The 20,722-nt window shown below is 49.2% G+C and overlaps 1 protein-coding gene across 5 annotated transcripts in view; it reads right to left on the bottom strand.

Annotated features, from left to right (window-relative positions):
* Positions 1–20,722, bottom strand: part of LOC123757548 (paired box protein Pax-1) — an 88,591-nt gene that overhangs the window by 22,419 nt on the left and 45,450 nt on the right. For 2 of the 5 annotated variants that reach the window (XM_069327128.1, XM_045741275.2), the window contains exon 2: positions 19,369–19,495. The exons of the other annotated variants lie outside the window; for them this stretch is intronic. The gene's annotated coding sequence lies outside the window, so the exon portion shown is untranslated. The remainder of the gene's footprint in view (positions 1–19,368; positions 19,496–20,722) is intronic. 5 annotated transcript variants of the gene reach the window in all.

Here is a 20,722-nt window from a genome sequence, read left to right as displayed (position 1 = left end):
TGTGTGTGTGTGTGTGTGTGTGTGCGTGTGTGTGTGTGTGTGTGTGTGTGTGTGTGTGTGTGTGTGTGTGTGTGTGTGTATGTGTGTGTGTGTGTGTGTGTGTGTGTGTGTGTGTGTGTGTGTGTGTGTGTATGTGTGTGTGTGTGTGTGTGTGTGTGTGTGTGTGTGTGTGTGTGTGTGTGTGTGTGTGTGTGTGTGTGTGTGTGTGTGTGTGTGTGTGTGTGTGTGTGTGTGTGTGTGTGTGTGTGTGTGTGAGCCTCAACAAGCTGGCATAATTTATGTACACAAACACTCAAACACACGTAATTAGAACTGCTATTTACCCCTTGGGACAGACGAAGTGTGCCGCTTGGCAGGGTGAGGCAGGGTAGGGTGAGGCAGGGTATGGTGAGGCAGGGTAGGGTGAGGCAGGACAGGGTGAGGCAGGGTAGGGCGAGGCAGGACAGGGTGAGGCAGGACAGGGTGAGGCAGGACAGGGCGAGACAGGACAGGGTGAGGCAGGACAGGGTGAGGCAGGACAGGGTGAGGCAGGGTAGGGTGAGGCAGGGGTAGGGTGAGGCAGGATAGGGTGAGGCAGGACAGGGTGAGGCAGGACAGGGTGAGGCAGGACACTGTGAGGCAGGGTTATCTTGAATCTTGAAAGAATCTTGAAAGGGTAGGGTAAGGCAGGGTAGGGCGAGACAGGACAGGGTGAGGCAGGGTAGGGCGAGGCAGGGCAGGGTGAGGCAGGACAGGGTGAGGCAGGACAGGGTGAGGCAGGACAGGGTGAGGCAGGGTAGGATGAGGCAGGGCAGGATGAGGCAGGACAGGGTGAGGCAGGGTAGGGTGAGGCAGAACAGGGTGAAGCAGGGTAGGGTGAAGCAGGGTAGGGTGAGGCAGGGTAGAGTGAGGCAGGACAGGGTGAGGCAGGACAGGGTGAGGCAGGACAGGGTGAGGCAGGGTAGGGTGAGGCAGGGTAGGGCGAGACAGGACAGGGTGAAGCAGGGTAGGGTGAGGCAGGACAGGGCGAGACAGGACAGGGTGAGGCAGGACAGGGTGAGGCAGGAAAGGGTGAGGCAGGACAGGGTGAGACAGGACAGGGTGAGGCAGGACAGGGTGAGGCAGGACAGGGTGAGGCAGGGTAGGGCGAGGCAGGACAGGGTGAGACAGGACAGGGTGAGGCAGGACAGGGTGAAACAGGACAGGGTGAGGCAGGACAGGGTGAGGCAGGGTAGGGTGAGGCAGGGTAGGGTGAGGCAGGGTAGGGTGAGGCAGGACATTGTGAGACAGGACAGGGTGAGACAGGACAGGGTGAGGCAGGACAGGGTGAGGCAGGACATTGTGAGACAGGACAGGGTGAGGCAGAACAGGGTGAGGCAGGACAGGGTGAAGCAGGACAGGGTGAGGCAGGACAGGGTGAGGCAGGGTAGGGCGAGGCAGGGCAGGGTGAGGCAGGACAGGGTGAGACAGGACAGGGTGAGACAGGACAGAGTGAGACAGGACAGGGTGAGGCAGGTTAGGGTATTCACAGACCACACTTACATAGAAATACACAGAACCAGCAGTACGAAAGGACTCATAAGCACTCAAGTAACTAAACACATTAACACTATCACGCAGGCACTCAAGCAAGCACTCAAGCAAGCACTCAAGCAAGCACTCAAGCAAGCAAGCTGGACAAATATTACAGACTTCCATTTTACATCCCACACATTTCCGACATCTTTCCAACAACAAGCAACACTCCACCAGCGCCCGAGGAATACAACAGAGGACTTCACAACACAATCCCACCCTGGGATTGTGTGCACGAAGATCCCAGGAGGAGCCTCTCGCCGCGATACAATCACCAGCACAAAATCACACACACACAGGGGGGGACATGATCACCACATTCAAGATCCTCAAGGGAATTGACAGAGTTGATAAAGACAGGCTGTTTAACACAAAGGGCAACCCCCGCAAGCACAACTAGGTGAGTACACATTAAAGGAAAAAAAATTGCCCACGCTGTACACAGGGACATTGGAAAAGGCTTTTGTTTAATGAGACGAAGATGAGATGTCTTGTAGTGACCTCAGGAGGACAGACAGACAGACAGCTAAGTGGGGTGTTAGACATTTTCATGGTAAAACAAAAAAGGATACAAAATGTCCGAGCAGAGTGACAACAAGTATCAAGGGTCAACACAGCACACACGGCCGGAGCAACGACTCGGGAACAGGGAGCCTTCAGTAATTATAAAATAAAATGTTCCAGCTCAGAAGGCTAAATAATAGACCTTTCTGTACACTAAGAGTAAGGCTTAAGAGGGCAGGAGCCACACCATATCAAGAGACCAGCCACACACACACACACTCATCAAGAGACCAACCACACACAACAAGAGACCAGCCACACACACATCAAGAGACCAACCACACACACCCAAGAGACCAGCCACACACATCAAGAGACCAACCACACACACCCAAGAGACCAGCCACACACATCAAGAGACCAACCACACACACCCAGGAGACCAGCCACACACATCAAGAGACCAGCCACACACATCAAGAGACCAACCACACACACCCAAGAGACCAGCCACACACATCAAGAGACCAGCCACACACACCCAAGAGACCAGCCACACACATCAAGAGACCAGCCACACACACCCAAGAGACCAGCCACACACATCAAGAGACCAGCCACACACACCCAAGAGACCAGCCACACACATCAAGAGACCAGCCACACACATCCAAGAGACCAGCCACACACATCAAGAGACCAGCCACACACATCAAGAGACCAGCCACACACACATCAAGAGACCAGCCACACACACATCAAGAGACCAACCACACACATCAAGAGACCAACCACACACATCAAGAGACCAGCCACACACATCAAGAGACCAGCTACACACATCAAGAGACCAGCCACACACATCAAGAGACCAACCACACACATCAAGAGACCAACCACACACATCAAGAGACCAGCCACACATATACATCAAGAGACCAGCCACACACACACAACAAGAGACCAGCCACACACACACACAACAAGAGACCAGCCACACACACACAACAAGAGACCAGCCACACACACACAACAAGAGACCAGCCACACACACACACACAACAAGAGACCAGCCACACACAACAAGAGACCAGCCACACACACACACAACAAGAGACCAGCCACACACACACACACAACAAGAGACCAGCCACACACACACAACAAGAGACCAGCCACACACACACAACAAGAGACCAGCCACACACACACAACAAGAGACCAGCCACACACACACACACAACAAGAGACCAGCCACACACACACAACAAGAGACCAGCCACACACACACACAACAAGAGACCAGCCACACACACACACAACAAGAGACCAGCCACACACACAACAAGAGACCAGCCACACACACACACAACAAGAGACCAGCCACACACAACAAGAGACCAGCCACACACACACACAACAAGAGACCAGCCACACACACACACAACAAGAGACCAGCCACACACAACAAGAGACCAGCCACACACACACACACAACAAGAGACCAGCCACACACACACACACATCAAGAGACCAGCCACACACACACACAACAAGAGACCAGCCACACACAACAAGAGACCAGCCACACACAACAAGAGACCAGCCACACACACAACAAGAGACCAGCCACACACATAACAAGAGACCAGCCACACACAACAAGAGACCAGCCACACACACAACAAGAGACCAGCCACACACACACACACAACAAGAGACCAGCCACACACACACACACAACAAGAGACCAGCCACACACACAACAAGAGACCAGCCCAACATTACAGGCTGACGTACAGATCCCAGACCACACCAAGCCAGCCGTAGATAAGCCGGAGTTACAGCTTCTTCCTTCACGATAAAAATCACATGGCTGTTTGATCGTCCGGCGCAGTGCAGGGTTTATGATGACGTTTAAAACGCCCGAAATTTGCTCCAATTGTATTCCGTGACAGGCGGGAGTGCTGAACGCTGGTCCGTGATCACGTCTAATGTGCTGACTGTGTCCCGTTCTCTTGGTAAGGAGAGACAATAAAATCTCGAACTAGCAATTAAGCATCTAATAGCTCCTCCATTTTCGTGGAGTCGGGGGGGCGCTCGAACGAGTGACGGAGGTAGCGTCTGGTCTCGGGGTTATCTTGAGGTTATCTTGAGATGATTTCGGGGCTTTAGTGTCCCCGCGCCCCGGTCACTTGGCCAGATTAGAAAGGGGCCATGACGTCCACCGCACGTGTTGGCCAGCAGCTGGGTAGGCCTACTCTGGCCAAAATGGCAGACTTGGCCAAAATGGACTCGTCTTTGGACCAGCGTATTGGACCGGGCGCCCCCCACATATTGGTCCGATGAGGTACCGGTCTCCTGTGGGGGCCCACATAATGGACCAGTGAAGGCACCTCTGTTTCGTCCAGGCCCACATATTTGACCAATATGGCACAGGTCACTTCCGGGCCCACATACTGGACCAAGGAACCACTGGACCTACATATAGTTCCACCAATGTCCACAATGAGGCCAGCCAAGAGAGACACGACAAATACATTATACTCCTCTATAAACTGGCCTCAAAAACCACGCGTGAAAATAGTCTACCCGAAGCAAGTAAACCATCGGGATACTCACTACACGTGATAGAAAACAAGAGCTATTGTCTACATCAGTCGTCTCCGGCCGCCTCGTAAACCAGCCCGGGGAGCAGGGAGACACACCGATCTTTTTCTCTTAACAAATAATCTAAATTGCCAAATATAACTGTGTTCCATTGAGGCAAACTTGGCGTGTGTCTGAACACTCGAGTGAACACACACACACACACACTCAAGCCTGACGAGGCACTCTGGTGTTACTGACTCACACTCACACTCTCTCTCCCGTATGCACTTCAACCCCCACAAATAATATATAATTTAGTGACATTATCATCTTCGCCCAAGCTATAATTCTTCGGCGCTGGTGTCAACGCAATGTTGAATTCACACTTGGCTCTCAGCTGTGTTGCAGGGGAGAAGCAACACAGCTTGCCGAGTTAGGAATATAGGATAAGTTATTGAAATGGATAAATGGGTCAACTGTCTTATCGAACAGCGTATGTTTCGTTTAATGGTGTTGACAGCCCAGAGTAAGCACTATGAATTGGGCACTCCACAAGGAGGGGTCCTCAGCCCCCTTGTTGTTCAACGTTCTAATAATTCAAATAATCTAATTGGAAACAATTTATTGAAAATATAGAAAATCACTCGGCCTATTAGGCAAATCGGGCCTTGCATAGTAAGGCCGAGAAGTGCGTTCTGGCTACTAGGTACGACACATATATATATATATATATATATATATATATATATATATATATATATATATATATATATATATATAATATATATATATATATATATATATATATATATATATATATATATATATATATATATATATATATATATATATATATATATATTATAAACCAGACCAAAGCTGGCGTACACAGCACTGCAAAACACGTGACTTTCAGACCAAGGAACACCCGGCAACACCCGGGGTCTCGTAATGGGGGAAGTGGGGGGATGGTGGGGACTCGTTAGTTAATGTATATCGAGGGGGGTAAAGAAGGGGAGGGGGGGGGGGAGTGTATGGGGGAAGAGGGGGAACATGGGTAGGGGGAGGAATGGGGGTAGCTTTGCTACGCCCTCTGGTGGTGGGGGTAGGGAGGAGAGGGGGAGGGGAGGAGGGAGAGGGGCAGGAGGAGGGGGTAGGGAGGAGGGAGAGGGGCAGGAGGAGGTGGTGGGGGTAGGGAGGAGAGGGGGAGGGGAGGAGGGGGGGAGGGGGGGGGAGAGGGTAGTTCACTTCAGCAATGTTCAAGACGGTTCATAAATTTTGACTGATGATAAATCTGACCCGGGAGCCCGGCTCCTCGTTAGTACCTAATACAGCTAGTTAAGCTGTCAGGGATTGTTGTTGTTGTTGGTGGTTGTGGCAGTGGTCTTACTTGGTGGTGGTGGTTGTTGTTGGTGGTTGTGGCAGTGGTCTTACTTGGTGGTGGTTGTTGTTGGTGGTTGTGGCAGTGGTCTTACTTGGTGGTGGTGGTTGTTGTTGGTGATGGTGGTACTTACCTAACAGTGTCTATGTGACACTCCCAGCCTCCCAACCTTGTTGTACCTCTTGCCTTAAAATTTAACTATTTTAACGTTGGAATTCTTTGTCGAATCAGGTCTTAAGCGTGTGGATGGAGGTGGCTTCTACACCTTCTTCTCTCAGCGCGTTCCACTCGTCTAGGGTAGAGTATTTCCTCACATTCCTTCGACCCATTTGTGTGTGTCCAGCTTCTTCCTGTGTCCTCTTGTACTGCTGCCTTGTCCACCTTGTCTATTACCTCAGTATCTTGTATGTTGTGATCATATCCCCTCTGTTCTTTCTGTGTTCAAGAGCCCCCAGAGCCACACCTGCCAGCGGGTCGACTACACCCACCAGCGGGTCGAGTACACCCACCAGCAGGTCGACTACACCCACCAGCGGGTCGACTACACCCACCAGCAGGTCGGCTACACCCACCAGCGGGTCGAGTACACCCACCAGCAGGTCGGCTACACCCACCAGCGGGTCGAGTACACCCACCAGCAGGTCGACTACACCCACCAGCGGGTCGACTACACCCACCAGCAGGTCGGCTACACCCACCAGCGGGTCGAGTACACCCACCAGCAGGTCGACTACACCCACCAGCGGGTCGACTACACCCACCAGCAGGTCGGCTACACCCACCAGCGGGTCGAGTACACCCACCAGCAGGTCGGCTACACCCACCAGCGGGTCGACTACACCCACCAGCAGGTCGGCTACACCCACCAGCGGGTCGAGTACACCCACCAGCAGGTCGACTACACCCACCAGCAGGTCGGCTACACCCACCAGCGGGTCGAGTACACCCACCAGCAGGTCGGCTACACCCACCAGCGGGTCGAGTACACCCACCAGCAGGTCGGCTACACCCACCAGCGGGTCGAGTACACCCACCAGCAGGTCGGCTACACCCACCAGCGGGTCGACTACACCCACCAGCAGGTCGGCTACACCCACCAGCGGGTCGGCTACACCCACCAGCGGGTCGAGTACACCCACCAGCAGGTCGGCTACACCCACCAGCGGGTCGACTACACCCACCAGCAGGTCGGCTACACCCACCAGCGGGTCGGCTACACCCACCAGCGGGTCGAGTACACCCACCAGCAGGTCGGCTACACCCACCAGCGGGTCGAGTACACCCACCAGCAGGTCGGCTACACCCACCAGCGGGTCGAGTACACCCACCAGCAGGTCGGCTACACCCACCAGCGGGTCGACTACACCCACCAGCAGGTCGGCTACACCCACCAGCGGGTCGGCTACACCCACCAGCGGGTCGAGTACACCCACCAGCAGGTCGGCTACACCCACCAGCGGGTCGACTACACCCACCAGCAGGTCGGCTACACCCACCAGCGGGTCGGCTACACCCACCAGCGGGTCGAGTACACCCACCAGCAGGTCGGCTACACCCACCAGCGGGTCGAGTACACCCACCAGCAGGTCGGCTACACCCACCAGCGGGTCGAGTACACCCACCAGCAGGTCGGCTACACCCACCAGCGGGTCGAGTACACCCACCAGCAGGTCGGCTACACCCACCAGCGGGTCGAGTACACCCACCAGCGGGTCGACTACACCCACCAGCAGAATACTAATGTAACATAATATACTATTAGCATCCTCGGGAGACGACTCACAGCCACTCATAATTAGGTGATTACAAGTCTTGTAGTCACGGTGTCTGCCCTCAACCCTGGCACAGTGCCTCTCTATGGTGCCAGCCTGGCTCCTGGCCCCATGGTGCCAGCCTGGCTCCTGGCCCCATGGTGCCAGCCTGGCTCCTGGCCCCATGGTGCCAGCCTGGCTCCTGGCCCCATGGTGCCAGCCTGGCTCCTGGCCCCATGGTGCCAGTCTGGCTCCTGGCCCCATGGTGCCACCCTGGCTCCTGGCCCCATGGTGCCACCCTGGCTCCTGGCCCCATGGTGCCAGCCTGGCTTCTGGCCCCATGGTGCCAACCTGGCTCCTGGCCCCATGGTGCCACCCTGGCTCCTGGCCCCATGGTGCCACCCTGGCTCCTGGCCCCATGGTGCCAGCCTGGCTCCTGGCCCCATGGTGCCAACCTAACAGCCCCAAAGATCTCAATATATAGGCAAGACAATAACGTCTCTCTCTCTAGGCGGTTAACAATGCACAAACAACAGGGCTCCATCAAGGAGCATATAATCTCCTCACTCAACCAGACCATCACCAGAGACATCTTAACAAGCAACACTGAAATAATCGACAGGTATAAGGGCAACAGGAGACTCGACATCAGCGAGGCACTACACATCAAAAAGTCAACATCAGCAATAAACAACCAGTTAACACATAATTACATTCTACCCACTTCAAGACCCCGAGCCAACACAGAGACAGAAGAAGCAAGATCATAAGCTGCTTATGTTCATGCATGTAACAGCCTATTAGTATCCATTCATCCACTTGTTCAACTCAGTCACGTCCTGTACCACCTCACCCCCCAAGAGAATTTAAGATCTTGGTAAAGTATTGTAAATTTGTCTTTGAAAAGGTAAAGAGTGCCTTGCGAAACGCATCCCGAGGCGTTAGACCATAATATAGTGGGAAAATGAACTTTGGAGAGTTAAGTTTTCAACTTCCCTTGACAGTGAAGAAAAACACACACACACACACACACATTATATATATATATATATATATATATATATATATATATATATATATATATATATATATATATATATATATATATATATATATATATATATATATACTGGTTTCCTGTCCCCGAGGAAGAGAGTTAATAGTAGTACATAATTCACATTACTTCATATTTCATGATTTTTGTTCCTTTTCCGGTTTAAATTAACTATTTAGTTACGTGTTGTGTGTTAAGTTATAATCTGTAAATGTCCTTCAATTTCTGTCATATATTAATTTATATTTCACTTGTTCACTGTAGTTATAATAGGTCTAAACCGGTTGTATGATATACAACCGGTTATGTAATGTGTAGACGATATGTGGTTATGTAATATGTGGAACAACACGCTTGGATGAGATTTTTGAAGTTGATGAAGAGAGAGAGAGAGAGAGAGAGAGAGAGAGAGAGAGAGAGAGAGAGAGAGAGAGAGAGAGAGAGAGAGAGAGAGAGAGAGAGAGAGAGAGAGAGAGATGGATTATGAGGACACATGGACATGACGTATGAGGAGTATGAGAAGATGAGTACATGAGGGAGCGTGAGAATATGAGGGCCAGACAATGACTGCTGCGTATGAGGCAGAATATGTGTGTGTGTGTGTGTGTGTGTGTGTGTGTGTGCGCGAGTGTGAGGAGAATATGAGCATTGTCTGCCTGTATACCTCCTCCCTCCATATCTCTCACTCTCCCTCACACCCCCCCCCCTCTTCCCTCACCATCTCTCACCATCTCTCACCTTCTACCTCTTTGACAGGTTCATTAGCGAGCCCGCCTCTACCGTGGGGTCGTGTTTAACACCGCGGATATTAATCCTGTGAGTGGCACTCACTTTTTGGGTGTAATAGTTTTAGTGAGTGATGGTGAGGGAAGGGGGGGGGGGTGGGGGGTGGGGATGGGGGGAGAGAGATGGGGTTCTCCCCCACCCCTTCCGTTGGGGGTGGAGGAAGAGATAGAAGTCGCTTGGTTTTATTGTTCTCTCTCTCTCTCTCTCTCTCTCTCTCTCTCTCTCTCTCTTAGTCTCTCCTTTCTTTAATTCTCTTCATTAATTCTTTTCGAGTCCTTAAACGCACACACGGGGCCGATGGCTGAGTTGACAGCCCGCCTGCTATCATAACATCGTGCCAGCAAGGCGGACAGCCCGCCTGCTATCATAACATCGTGCCAGCAAGGCGGACAGCCCGCCTGCTATCATAACATCGTGCCAGCAAGGCGGACAGCCCGCCTGCTATCATAACATCGTGCCAGCAAGGCGGACAGCCCGCCTGCTATCACAACATCGTGTCAGCAAGGCGGACAGCCCGCCTGCTATCATAACATCGTGTCAGCAAGGCGGACAGCCTGCCTGCTATCATAACATCGTGCCAGCAAGGCGGACAGCCCGCCTCCTATCATAACATCGTGTCAGCAAGGCGGACAGCCCGCCTGCTATCATAACATCGTGCCAGCAAGGCGGACAGCCCGCCTGCTATCACAACATCGTGCCAGCAAGGCGGACAGCCCGCCTGCTATCATAACTCAGACCATAACTCATAATTTCTTAAAATGTCCCGTCAACTGGACCTCTCCATCATCACTCACCAACCGCCAAGAAACAGAAATGCTGCCCAATTCAGCTGCCCAACGCCCCCCCCCTGCCGATGACCTCTGGGAAGAGAGGAGGAGTAGGGGAGGTCAGGCCAGGTCAAGTGGGGTCAGGCGGAACGTGTGAGACTCGATAGTTAAGGAACTGATTATTGGCAAGACTGTGGCAGCGGAAGACTTATATCCCGGAGGGAGTTTCCGGTGTGGGGGGAGGGAGGGGGTGTAGGGGGGGAGTGCCACGGGAGTGACACGAGAGTGACAGTGACACCAGCTGGTTATATGGTTTGAGTGACGGGGGTTAACTGTAAGCTGAGTGGGAGAGGTAAGATAGAGTGAGTGGGGGGGGTATGTGAGAGGGGGAAGGGGGAGTGAAGGGAGAGTAAATACACCCATCTCTCTCCCTTCCTTCCCTTCCCTCTCCCTGTGTCATGGGAAGTGACCAGAGATGATTAGGGAAAGGGTTTGAGGGGAAATGGTTTGAATATGTTGCCATTTTGGCAGTCAACCCCTCACATGTTGCCATCTTGGCCACCAACCCCTCACATGTTGCCATCTTGGCCACCAACCCCTCACATGTTGCCATCTTGGCCACCAACCCCTCACATGTTGCCATCTTGGCCACCAACCCCTCACATGTTGCCATCTTGGCAGTCAACCCCTCACATGTTGCCATCTTGGCCACCAACCCCTCACATGTTGCCATCTTGGCCACCAACCCCTCACATGTTGCCATCTTGGCAGTCAACCCCTCACATGTTGCCATCTTGGCAGTCAACCCATCACATGTTGCCATCTTGGCAGTCAACCCCTCACATGTTGCCATCTTGGCCACCAACCCCTCACATGTTGCCATCTTGGCAGTCAACCCCTCACATGTTGCCATCTTGGCCACCAACCCCACACACCCCAGCCCCCCCTCAATACCTGGGAACATAAACGGAATAAAAGTCACCTTGAATAATATACACACAAGACAAATAGCTAATAATAAAATCTATTGTGATCAGTCTGATTGACCAATAATAAAAAAAATAATTATATTAATAATTCCTACCTCGAGCAAGCTTCACATGGCTCTTGATCATTCCTGGGGCTTGTGTCTGTGGAGATAACCCCACACAGAGTTGTACAGGAGTTGTACAAGAGTTGTACAAGGTTGTACAGGAGTTGTACAAGACAAGAGAACATTGAAAACATTCACGGAAACTTTTATCAAACATTCCATCACAAGGGAGGAGGCTGGCAGGGTTACCGCTGGGCCAGAAATACCTCCTCTGATGGCTATCTCAGCAGGAGCCACACATATATATATATATATATATATATTATATATATACCTGCCTATCATAGCACTTCATAACGTGATCCTGATGTAACTTCAGCGGTTAAGATGTTTCTGGGGTGAGAATAGCTTGAGTTACCTCATCCCTTTGTGTGTATTTTACCTCAATAAACTTATTTCAATTTCAATTTCAATTTCAAAGATGTTTCTAAGTAAACACTAATTAAAGTTGGTCCTTTTGATAGCAGCAACGTCTCTCCCATACCTAAGTACGCAGGGAAAAGTTGCGAAGAAGCAACATATATATATAATGGATTTTTTGAGTTGCAAAAGTCCTTCAAGTTCAACAAGCCGGAATGAACACATACAAGGGGGGGGGGGAGGCAACAGCTGCTTGAACAACAGCATTGCTACTTTTAAAACCTCTGTTGATATATATTTAGTCTACCTTACTCTACGAGTATACTCTGTATCTTGCCTGTGTTAGGGAAGACCATTAGCTACTACACACCAACAGCAACAACCTGGTCAAACGACGCCACGTTAATCAGTGCCGCTGTTGACTAATCCCTCAGACCGATATATATATATATATATATATATATATATATATATATATATATATATATATATATATATATATATATATATATATATATTGTCACATTCTTAATCACGTGTTTATTTTCGTGATATACACACACACACACACATATATATATATATATATATATATATATATATATATATATATATATATATATATATATATATATATATATATATATATATATGGCGCATCAATCATACACACGATTAAACGTTATAATCACCTCCAGACATCAATGATCGACGATCAGATTTGCCCGAGACTAGCCTCGCTGGCTGCGACCAGATGACATGTTCACCACGGAGCCGGACTGGTCGACCGGCTCGACCAGATCGCTTACGGTAACCCCTCACAATCCGGTCTAATTGCTGCCCTGTCTTAATGACTCTTGAGTGGTTGAGTCAGTGAATGTGGCGTGTTGTACGTGAGGTATGTGGAGTATGAGAGTAGGGCTGGCATACTTGTATAGAACATGTGAAGTATGGAAGTGTGTTAACATGGGTGTATGGATGTTATCGCACGGGGACGTTCTTGGAGGCAGCCAATAGCACCATGGGAGTTTTGGAGGCAACCAATAGCACCATGGGAGTTTTGGAGGCAACCAATAGCACCATGGGAGTTTTGGAGGCAACCAATAGCACCATGGGAGTTTTGGAGGCAACATACTACTACAACCGGTGTTGATAAATCCAGAGGTAAGAGAGAGAGAGTTGATTCCCGTGACAATTTTCCCAAGACAATCAACTCGCTGGAAAATTGATCCCCGGATTGTTGAGCGACTGTTAATGCGTCGTTCAACGTCGCTGAGAACAACCTCTTGAAATCCTAGACCTTACACCAATTAGACCTAATTGGTGTAATTTAGACCTATAGTCTAAATTGGTCTATAGCTACGATTCCTTTCCGCGTGACTGTTACATATCAGGGAAAGGTCGTCTACCTCCATTCTCAATCTCAAGAGAATCTAATTTAAGACTTCATTCGAATGAATCCTTAATTAAGCCTTGGCTAGTGCTCTAAATGTCTAAATACCGGCAGGAAGGTACCATCTACGGTACACACACGACGCGGGTTTAGGTACCCCCCATGTCAACAAGAACTTTCTGTTCGACGGTACCCCCATGGAGAAATTAACAAATAGGGTACCAAAGGGGTGGGACCCCATAGCAACGCCATCTGCCGGTCTGTACTGGCGGGGTATATCTCAACCCAGGAAGGAATTGCCCCTTTGGTACGTGATATGAGTAGCTTACCCTATGCTAAAGGTGAGTGCCCTGAATGTATCTATATCTAATGTATCTGTCTGCACGGTTAAAATATCTAGTAAAGCACAGCAAAGCACAAAAGAAAATGGGGGTGGTAGGACAAAAGAATCTGGAAACCCCATTGGAGGGGACAACAAAGTCCCCCCTCTAAAGAGTTATGGGGAAAGTGGGGGACGGGGCCCGGATGTGGGCCCCTGCACGTGGACCCCCCAGGGAAGGGGGGGGGGGGGTCTGGACCCCCCAGGGAAGGGGGGGTCTGGACCCCCCAGGGAAGGGGGGGGGTCTGGACCCCAGGGGCCCCTCCTCTCTGGTAGTCTCTACCAAACATGCGTTGATCTCGCTGACGGACAAACACACTAACTAAGAATTTATGAGGTGTTAATTGACCCTCATGTTGCAGTAATTAGCGCTATGTGGACAAGACACAACAGGCAGAATGTAATTAAGCTCCTTAATGCCATAGATACTCCCTCGCCCCCCCCCCTTCTAGAACCATACATGGCTCATCCAATGACGTTGATGTAACATTGATCAGTGAACCAGTCTCGGTGAACGTTGTTGAACGAGCGTTGATAACGCTGGTTCAACGCCTTTCTCGAGAGCTTTTACTGACCAGTGGTCACAATGTTCAACACCAACGCCACTTCTCAGGCCTAATCGACGCCATCAACGTCGATTCGATGTTGTTTTACCGTCGACTCAACACTTCCGTTCTTGGACAGTCTGCCCTCCAAGGCGGGAACCGTCCCCCACTCCCCCGCTACCAAAACACGCTAGAGTGCCCGCTAAATCAAGAACTATCGCCGGTACTCGTTGAGTACAAGTGTATAGCGACCAGGGGGTTGTGGGACCTTTGGTCGCTGTAAAAGGTCAGTCTAATTGGAGGTCTTGCTAAATAAAGACGTGAGGTACAGCCGCTATATCTGGCAGTGAGGGGGCCCTCAGGGTCAGCCCTAACTCATAAATAGTGAGGGTAGAGTTGCTTGTTCAAACATCGTAACAGCTCCAGTTGCTGCAACTTGGTCCTCCTCTTAACCTCCAAGGCTAAATATCGCAAAGTGTCACGCTACTGCTGGTTGGGTAGATACGGCAAGAGGGCCATAGCCTCCCAGGGCAGCGTGTTTATCTATTATGGTGTTTATCTATCAGTGCTTATACCTATCACGTCTATCAGGAAGGTAAGGCAATTATCAGGAGAAAGCACTAAGCCATTGCGACTACAGTACACATAGGAAGGATATGAGGATAAGGAATTGGGGGGGGGGGGATGATGCCCAATCATTTGTACGATCGGGGATTGAACGCAGACCTGCAAGAAGCGAGGCCGTCCCTCTACCGTCCACCCCATACTCGTCCTGTGAGCGGTAGTTTATTGTGCACCCCATACTCGTCCTGTGAGCGGTAGTTTATTGTGCACCCCATACTCGTCCTGTGAGCGGTAGTTTATTGTGCACCCCATACTCGTCCTGTGAGCGGTAGTTTATTGTGCACCCCATACTCGTCCTGTGAGCGGTAGCGCAAAAAGGATTACAGAGGGCACAAAAGGTCTTTATCAGATCTCAACGGAGATTATTAAAGTAACAATTACATCTATCCGTCACACCTTATAATTACAATGTCAACTACTTACAGAGATTGTTCCACTTCACTAGCTATGTATTTATAGTTAATTATTATACATTAATAATAGGTATTTTCGCTAATGCATAAGTGTTTTAGCTATGGAGATATTACAGAGTCATTGGGGAGCTGCTGTTTGTTATTAGTCTTCACAATACACTACTTGTTTCTTAATCTCATATGTCGTTTATCTACTGGGAGCGAAATATGGATACCGTGCAAGGGTTTCAGGTATTTTATCCTTAGTAATATGTTTGCCATTTCATACAACGTGAGGTTAGATTTATCTCTAAATGGCTCAATTTGACAGTCCGAGGTATAGTGTTCGAGTGTGTGTCCCTGTCTTTGTCCACACACTTTATACTTTATTTCATCTAGATCCCTATACAAGCCGAACTGCCAGAGATACTTGTAGTCAAGTCTTATTCGAGCTGTGACAACATCTGTTAGTCTGCTGACTTTGTTACTTGCCCCATACACATATTTTACTTCATACATTTAATTGTGATGAACAATGGACCTGCTAGTTCCAGTTTGCACAGTTCTGCTTTCTTCAAATCCATCCAGGAATTCTCGTCTAATGACACTTTTAAGGGACCTATTTGATAACTCAAGATTCCGTTGAATACTGTCTTTATTTACTGCAACCTTAGCAAGGGCGTCAACTTAGTCATGTCTCTGCAGGCCAGTGTGAGAAGGAATCCACAACATTTTGATGTTTACTCCCTTTATTAAGTATATGTATGTCTAGATCTGGCTTCGGAGACAAGCACACTATTAGTTGGTTGTAAACTATTTAATGCTGGTAGTGAGGAAAGGGAGTCAGAAATAATTAAGCTGTCTCCTTCAATGTTGTCAATAGTTTGGACTGCTGCCAGCACTGCCAACAGTTCATCTTGCAAGCAGGATGCCCAGTTATTCTTATGTTGTTTTCAACGGTGCTGCCATCGGGTTGATGAGCAATAACAGCACTTCCCGCCCTCCCTGTAGCCGTGTCGAGTGATCCGTCTGTGAGTGAGTGAAGTCAATTTACACATTCCTAACACTCCTTTAGTCAACTGCGCTCGAGGTGGACCCTGGATATGTGTCTCCACACGGAGATACATATATCCACACATAGATTCACGAGTGCTAAACAACTATACCGTCGGTTGCATCTTGGTGGTGCCTCGCTAAACCCGCAGGCTTCCTGTCCCCCCTCGACATGATTTGCGAAGTGGCGAGGGCGCTGACCACGACCTCAATGGTCAGGGTCTCCACGAGTCGCGATCTACTGACTGACCAGTGATTACCAGACCCACTGAAAGATGATCTCCCCTCACCACTAAGACGACGCCAGGGGGGCCTTCCCCTCACCTCTCCCCCTCCCCCAGCAACCACCCCATCTCCCCCACCATCCCCCCCACCATCCCCCCCTCTCCATCCCCCCCACCATCCCCCCCTCCCCATACTCTCACACCCCCACCAACAATGTCTCATTGTACGCCTGTAACCCAATATTTCCCAATTAATATAAACATGCTCTGCGAATTACAGAATAGTGATCGCTGTTGGTGTTGTGATTTTAAGTGTTGTGATCTAGGTGTTGTGGTCTAGATGTTGTGATCTAGGTGTTGTGGTCTAGGTGTTGTGACCTAGGTGTTGTGATCTTGGTGTTGTGATCTTGGTGTTGTGATCTTGGTGTTGTGACCTAGGTGTTGTGATCTTGGTGTTGTGATCTTGGTGTTGTGACCTAGGTGTTGTGACCTAAGTGTTGTGGTCTAGGTGTTGTGACCTAGGTGTTGTGACCTAAGTGTTGTGACCTAGGTGTTGTGATCTAGGTGTTGTGACCTAGGTGTTGTGACCTAGGTGTTGTGACCTAGGTGTTGTGACCTAGGTGTTGTGACCTAGGTGTTGTGACCTAGGTGTTGTGACCTAGGTGTTGTGATCTTGGTGTTGTGATCTTGGTGTTGTGATCTAGGTGTTGTGACCTAGTTGTTGTGATCTAGGTGTTGTGATCTAGGTGTTGTGACCTAAGTGTTGTGACCTAGGTGTTGTGACCTAGGTGTTGTGACCTAGGTGGTGTTGTGTTAGCCACTAGGCGGTAATATGTTGAGATTTGATCCCTTCATTAGAGGCTGAGTGAATCACTCGGCTGTCGCGTACTGCTTCAGTCTCTCTTTGTTGGGTGATGAGCGGTGCGCGGCCACGGTACCCCGCTCGCACTGTACCTCTGCCCCTGGAGCACGGTACACGCCACTCACCCTACTGTGAGTGGAGGTACACGGTTCATTCCATACATAACACACGCTGGGATAATTGACACGACACTGAACTGGGTAATGGAGTACCTAGAGGACAGAAGACAGAGAGTCACAGATCTCGTCTTGAGAGACGAGATCTCAAGCCGCTAGGAGGGGTGTGTATAAGAGGTAGGGATCCCGCAAGACTCGCTCCTGGCACCATTTCTGTTTCTAATCAATGTTAAAGACCTACCTGAGGGAGTCCAACCATGCCACAACCATGTCACAACCAAAACACAACCAAGAGACAACCAAGACATCTCTCAGGTCTAGTAATAAACTTTAACAACCAAACAAGTTGATAAAAATATAATCACCTGTCAAACATTGTTGACACACATCAATATCAGTGTCAGCAGTGACAGGTAGTGAAGACGGGAACAGGAGACAGTGACCTATATAGTTCACACACTCGGAGAGAAGCGAGGCCTACCCGCTTTTAACAATTATAGGCCTGGCAGAATATGCGCGTGTCGCAGTTCCTTTGTGTCAGTGTTGCTGTCACAAGGGGTCTTGTTATTTTCGTGAAAACTATCATTATATATGTTTGTCGATGCCATTGTAGGCCTTATTGTATATAATCATTATATCAACGGAGAGTTGTTATTGATGTTGTTATAGGCATGTTATTAACTCATGGGCAGTGGTGTTGACTTGGTGCCACTAACTGCCACTAACTGCCACTAACTGCCACTAACAACATCATTAACAACACAAAACAGCAACGGTTGAGAGAGCCAGACGATCCTTTAACAACTCCATCCGGCTCCTAAGATAACCCGGAGCTCTGGTAAGGAAAGTTATCCAGAAACATCTATAATCATCAAACATTTACTTCAACCTCGTCAATTATGTAAAAGCTATCAACTCTTACAATGGTCAGACATTCTCCAATAGTGTTGAAATATGCTGGAAATAATATTTGCGACGTTCGTCAGACTCAAGGTTAAATATGCAGCGTTGATTGTTGGTGATGCTGGCTAGTGCAGTCTTGTCCAACCTGCAGGTGTGGAACTTTCAGTTGTGGCATGAACAATTAGACCTACTCATAGAAGGAAAATAACATGTAAGAGATCTGTCATGAAGTGAGTACAAGTGAGTACAACTAGGTGAGTACAAGTGAGTACAACTAGGTGAGTGTAAGTGAGCACAACTAGGCGAGTGCAAGTGAGTACAACTAGGCGAGTGCAAGTGAGTACAACTAGGCGAGTGCAAGTCAATGATTACATCTAGGTGAGTACAAATCAGTAATTACATCTAGGTGAGTACAAGTGAATACAACTATGTGAGTACAAGTGAGGACAACTAGATGAATGCAAGTGAGTACATCTAGGTGAGTACAAGTGAATACAACTAGGTGAGTACAAGTGAATACATCTAGGTGAGTACAAGTGAGGACAACTAGATGAGTGCAAGTGAGTACATCTAGGTGAGTAAACACACTCAGGCATCTGAGAGCGATTCACCGATTTGTCCTGCGAATCTGTAGTCAAATTGGCCGGAGTGGTCAGCCCTCGGCACTCTGGGCCAGGTATGGCCGGAACGTGGCACTCCCTCCCCCCTCCCTTCCCCCCTTGCCCCTGAGTGCCACCCTCCCCCTCTTGCCACGCCCCTCCCCTTGGATGCCACCGTCCCTCTCAACTATTGTGGGTGGCACCCTGGAAAAGATCTGTCGAGCATTTTGCGAAGCCTCGGACACTGGAAGAGGCTTCCTGTCCCCGTCAAATAGGGGGCGGGGAGGGGGGAGGAGGGGGGAAGCCCTCTTGCGTCATCTATGCGTCATCAATGCGTCATATGTGTATGTGTTGTCTGAACTAAGAGCCTCGTATCAACGTATCAACAAGAGACATACCGAATCAAAGATTGTAATTTCGTTAATAGAGGTCGTACCTTGATAGTGCTGATTTGGCACTGTGTGCAGGTGTGCCAATAGGAGGCACCTGGCTGGTGTGTACAGGTGTCAAAGGGGGGTCACAGGTTTGGCGTGGCTAATGACCGCACCTTCGGCATTACATACCTGTAAGAGAAAGAGAGAGACACCATATGTAATTATAATCTTTGTGGCATGAGTGTTATAATTCCAGCATGTGTTAGAATGACAGGGAGGGGTAGGTGGGGGGTAGGTGGGGGTAGGTGGGGGTAGGTGGGGGGTAGGTGGGGGGTAGGTGGGGAGAGTGGGAGGACAGGTAACACTTTCTTCAAAGCCCGAGAAAGGACAGCTAACACTGTCTCTAGAGACAGAAACATGACATATAACAGCTACGTAAATCAAGGGCTATACGCCACAGTAACCAAACATTAAATAGAAGAAAAAAGGATCCTAAACATAACAATATCAAGAGGGAGAGAGAGAGAGAGAGAGAGAGAGAGAGAGAGAGAGAGAGAGAGAGAGAGAGAGAGAGAGAGAGAGAGAGAGAGAGAGAGAGAGAGAGAGAGAGACATCATAAAGGTAGACTCAAACTTGACAAATATAGATTTGGAAATGTGACAGTCAAGAGTTGGTGAGGCAGCAGAGGCGAGTGATGAGTCTCTAAGGTTGCCAAGGGTTGGCAATGAGGCGGAAACCTCTTACAGATACAAGAGTATAACCAGCTCCTGCCCTTAATGGTCCAGCAAGTCTGCTCAGGTATGCTTAGGTATATTTATACATGGAAGTGAGATGGGAGAGCAGGATATAATATAGGAATGAGAAGCCATTACATCAGGAGAGAGAGAGAGAGAGAGAGAGAGAGAGAGAGAGAGAGAGAGAGAGAGAGAGAGAGAGAGAGAGAGAGAGAGAGAGAGAGAGAGAGAGAGAGACCGTACTCCCTCTCCTGTACTAATTACCCCCACTAATTTATACTACCTTACTGCCCTCCCCTCCCCAGGCTCTCTCCTGCAATTAATCAACACCTGGTATAACGGTATAACACCTGTTATACCTTGTACACCTGAACCAGCACAGTATCCCGCCCCCAGGCTGGGAGTTACCCCCCATACAGAAAAGAAAGTATTATTTAAGAGCCTAAAAATCTAATACGCAAATGCTAATGTAATGTCAAACAAAGTGCATGAACTGAAGCAACTGATGAAATAAACCTCGATACAACAGAAATAGTGGAAACTAAATTAGCTGAAATGATCACAAATGATCACAAATGATCACAAATGATCACAAATGCTTAAATGATTCTCCAGACAATAAAAAATAACAAAAAAAGATGAGTATTAAAAATAGCAAAAAAAGATGAGTATTAAAAGTAGC

This window comes from Procambarus clarkii, chromosome 19, assembly GCF_040958095.1.
Source record: "Procambarus clarkii isolate CNS0578487 chromosome 19, FALCON_Pclarkii_2.0, whole genome shotgun sequence".
In the NCBI taxonomy this organism is placed as follows: domain Eukaryota; kingdom Metazoa; phylum Arthropoda; class Malacostraca; order Decapoda; family Cambaridae; genus Procambarus; species Procambarus clarkii.
This window is presented reverse-complemented; position numbering and strand designations above follow the sequence as displayed.